The 4,703-nt window shown below is 50.5% G+C and overlaps 1 pseudogene; it reads right to left on the bottom strand.

Moving 5' to 3' along the window:
• Positions 1-531: 531 nt before the first annotated feature.
• On the bottom strand, positions 532-1,067 carry LOC144683310 (ferritin heavy chain B pseudogene; annotated as a pseudogene).
• Between the last annotated feature and the right edge of the window lie 3,636 nt (positions 1,068-4,703).

Here is a 4,703-nt window from a genome sequence, read left to right as displayed (position 1 = left end):
GAGGGGTTTGGGGCAGCTCGGTCTCACTCCAGCTCCCCCTTCTCCTCAAGGAGTCGGCCAGGGACCTTTGGGAACCCATAGGGAGGAGGATCAGCAGGTGTACCCCCCCAGGGCCATCCATCCAGGTGACTCCGGGAGTGTTCAGTCCATTTGAATCCCCTCTTCTTGTGACCCCAGCAGCTCCAGCTCCACAACTCGAGGAGGGTGCCACTGCTACACATCAGGACCCTGAAAGCAGGCCGGGGCCCTCCAGGTCTTGGCCCTCCAGAGGACACCCGCCAAGGTCATCACAGGCAGGGTGTAGCAGTCAGCAGGCTGCATCCACCTCCATTGTGGATGCCCGGGGGGCACCAAGACGTAGCGGCAAGGTTAGGAATGTTAAGAAGATGGAGTCCGTATTTTATTTACAGTCAGACTTCACAATGAAGCCCAAGTCTGAACTGTTCTTTGAACTCCATCGAGCTGGTAGGACAAAGGTCTTAGTTATACAAATACAATAGTAAACACAATAAGATTTTCCCTGCAGTCAGTTCAGTCACTCTCCCCCAGGGTTAACTTGTCAAACAGGTACTCGCTCATGCCATTCTCAGGAGCTCCCAGTCTCCTCTGGTTGGTGATGTGATCTCCAGGATTCTTGATCATCTTCAATTGCTCATCCAAGTAGTGCGTCTCCAGGAATCACAGAGATGAGGGCCAGTGTTCCAAGAAGAGAGCTTGTGCAGATCCGGCAGACTCTGGTTCACATTCTTCTCCATCCGCAGAGCTCTCTGCATTGCCTCCAGACCATTGCTCCACTCATCCTGCTCTCGTTCCTTGATGTCCTCCAGGATGATTCGGCCTCCACGTTTATTCTGAAATTTGATCAGTTTCTCAGTGTGTTCCCGTTCCTCATGTGACTGTTTCTTGAAGAACTCAGCAAAGTGACACAGGACAACATCATCCTGGTCAAAGTAAGAGGGCATGGAGAGGTAAACAAAGGGGTAATAGAGCTCCAGGTTGATCCACTTATTAACAGCATCCTCACAGTCCTTGTGAAGGCCATCTTCACTATTACTGTTTACTGTCATGTAACTCTTTCGAGTACGTTCACAGTTGACTTTTTTTTTGTTCAAGTCCTGGAGTGGGACATGAACCCACAACCTTCTGACTCAAAGGTGAGGGTGCTATGAACTGAGCCACAGCTGACACCTCTTTACTGTCATGTAGTTGCACAGCCTGGGCATGGATGTTGATCACTTGTACATAAGGTTCATTGTTGTCAATAAACTCCCAAGAATGTCTCCCTGCCTATAGCTCTTTGTTCTGATGAGCAGTGTTCTTGTCACTCAGATGTGAAACCTTTCTGCACTAGGTAAAGGCAGGTGTCTCAGTCCAGGTCCTTTTCTCTGTGCTTTGTGCAACCTTCAGATCAAAGTGATGGTACAGCCTCATACTCCCTGGACTCATTACTGATGCCTGCGCCTTGATGGTGCCTGTCATTGCTGCCAGAATGTTGTGCGCAGACATCACAGAGTTCCATCATTCTCTCTGTGTGCTCTCAGCACCTTTAAGGTGGGTTGACCCCCATCTCTTCAGCATCTGTGACCATTGACGCTGTGCTCCTGAAGGGCTCAGATGCTGAAGGCGGTCTCTGCTCACTGCATGTCGTCATCATCCTCCACAAATCTAGCAGCTATAAGGGCCTCCCAAGTGCGCCTGCCTTGTCTGGCCAGTCGAGGGTCTCATTGTCATCATCGTTGCCTTTGAGGACTTCCTCACCATCATCACCTTCATCTCCTCCTCAGTCAGCTCCTCTCCCTTTTGCAGTGCCAGGTTGTAAAAGGTGCAGCAGCTGACAACGATGCGTGTCACCCCCTGTGGACTACATTACAGGGCTCCACCAGACTAGCCCAGGCACAGGAGCCTCATTTTCAGCATCCCTTTGGTTTACTCCACCAAGTTGTGAGTTACAGCAAGAGTCGTGTTATACCTTCACTCTGCTGCCATCTAGGTCGCCACACAGGTGTCATCGGCCACAGTCCTTGTCCTGGTGGGGAGAAAATTCTCCCCACTGTTTCTGAACTTCTCTTGGCTAGGTGACACATTTCGCCCCTCCTTTGAAAACAATCTAGTCTGGTTTATTTCAAAGTGCAAATGTTTCCTTTACATCTATGTCTACCTACTTAATATTTAAAACCTAGCTTACCTTCTAATATATCAAAGCCTTCAGACCAGCTGCCTTTAATTCAATTAAATCACACAAACGCAGACATAGACACAGACCCTGCTATTACTCTACTTAACAATAAATTCCAATAGCATTATGACAAATATTATATCTTACTGACAGGAAGTTTGTGAGATCCCACAGAGGTCACCCGTGGAGCCCTGAAAGAGTCACTGGCATAGAAATTGAGCGCCGTGGTCAGTTTCACGGCCACTGGCAGTGGATGCCCTCCATGTCCACGTGGTGCCAAATCCTGCAGCAGGTGGCAGATGTCACCGAGCAGTTCCCTAGACATGCGCAGTCTTTGGCGACACTGGTTCTCGGTCAACTGCAGGAATGAAAGGCAGCGTCTCTAGACCCTGGGTCTAGCTAGGCGCTGACCAGCGACAACTCGCTTTCGCTATTCGATGGCATGTCACGGAGTCCCAGCAGCCCCTTCTTCCAGAGGATGCTGCCCCTCCCTCTGCACAGCCAGCAGCCAGGCGCCTCAGTCGCTCTCTTCCCCATCATCTTTGCTCTGTATGCCACAAGACATACAGCTACTTCACCAGGCTCCATGATCCTGATGTACTACTATGCAGGATGAAAGAAAAAGACACGTGGTTAGCATGGGTGTACCAAAAACCTCTTTTGATTAAGCCTGAAGACTCCTTAATCCATCCCGGAGAGTGCTGGCCACCACTTAAATGGCCAGAGATTAGTGCGCTGCATGGCTGCCTGAAACCCCAACCATCTCTGCCCCACTCCACCGATCAATTGGCGGCAGCTTTGCTCATTGGACTGCACGCTGTGCTCTCAGCTCAGGTGCAGGCATTCTCCTAACCCACACTGCAAGGCTGCCCTGTTAGCTTGAACTATGGAGGAGACTGACCCAAACCGGGATGATGACATTGCAAGGGACTGTGAGCATCCCCACCAGTGACTGCTCCACGGCCAGCTTTAGCAAGGATTTTGTAGGACATGCCCAGTCGTCCAACTGTTCTGCAGTCCACTAAAATGCTTATTAGTTTGCAGTCTAAGCCCGAAGGGTGAAAGGTTCTGGAGCACTTGGTGGCTCTTCCATACCTCTGCATTGCTTGAGTGGGCAGATAAGCTAGAGGCACAGCTCCAATTATATCAATGTGGTTGCACCTGAACTATCTCAGCTGCAGAGGAATGGTCACTTTATACAAGGTGTTCCTAATGTATGGCCGCTTCCTTCGCAAGCTCCCCTCACCTCGCACATGCTTGTGCGCTACCTTCAATGGCAGGGCAGCCTGTGCTCCCCCGCAAAAAGTTGCCTCAACTGCTGGGGAGCCCTTGCCTCCCTCCAGCTGACCAAAGTCGCCTCAACTGCAGGGCAGCCTTTCCCCCCAGCCCCAACGTGTCTCAACCTTGAAGTCCAAAAGGCGTCCCTCATGAGCGCTCCACAACGTTACTGTTACCACCGATTTCCCCTCAAAGTGCAGCCCACTAAGTGCACGCCTTTTATATGCTATTGTGAAACATGTCAGCGAGCAATCATGCCGATGTGGGCGGACAATCCAGCAGTGGGGGTGGAGTGATGAGTCCAGCAGGCTAGCCTTATAATTCTATGTAGATTTATTACAATGAGGTTCCTAATGTCTGATGGCAGGAAACACGGCCCGGCTTCAACGGGCTGTGCGGACAATCGCAAACTGGTTTCATGGCGTCGTGAATCTGATTTTTGGCCTTCTCGCCATATTGTCCACTCACACTGCCGAGCACACCTGATGTCAGAGGGCAAGGATGATTCTGCCCCATGTCTAAATGCAACATGACATGGACTGGGCTGATTTGGGCTGATAAGTGGCAAGTAACATTGGTACCACACAAGTGCCAGGCAATGACCATTTCCAAAAAGAGAGAATCTAACCATCGCCCCTTGACATGCAATGGCATTACCATCACTGAAATCCCCACTATCAACATCCTGGGGGGTTACCATTGGCCAGAAACTGAACTGGACTCGACATTTAAATGCTCCGTCTATAACAGCAGGCCCGCAGCTGTGAATCCTGCGGTGAGTAACTCACCTCCTGACTCTCCAAAGCCTGTCCACCATCTACAAGGCACAAGTCAGGAATGTGATGGAATACTCTCCCCTTGCCTGGCTGAGTGCAGCTCCAGCAACTCAAGAAGCTTGACACCATCCAGGACAAAGCAGCCTGCTTGATTGGCATCCCACCCACCACAATAAACATTCACTCCCTCCACCACCGACACACAGTAGCAGCAGTGTGTACCATCTACAAGATGCAATGCAGGAACTCACCAAGGCTCCCTCAATAGCATCTTCCAAAGCCACAACCTCTACCACCTGAAAAGACAGGGGCAGCAGATGCATGGGAACACCATCCCCTGCAAGTTCCTCTCCAAGTCACACACCATCCTGACTTGGAAATACATCATCATTCCTTCACTGTCACTGGGTCAAAATCCTGGAACTTCCTTTCTAACAACACTATGGGTAGGATTTTGAGGTTGTTGGATGGGC

The sequence above is a fragment of the Cetorhinus maximus genome, chromosome 8, assembly GCF_964194155.1.
Source record: "Cetorhinus maximus chromosome 8, sCetMax3.hap1.1, whole genome shotgun sequence".
Classification (NCBI taxonomy): domain Eukaryota; kingdom Metazoa; phylum Chordata; class Chondrichthyes; order Lamniformes; family Cetorhinidae; genus Cetorhinus; species Cetorhinus maximus.
This window is presented reverse-complemented; position numbering and strand designations above follow the sequence as displayed.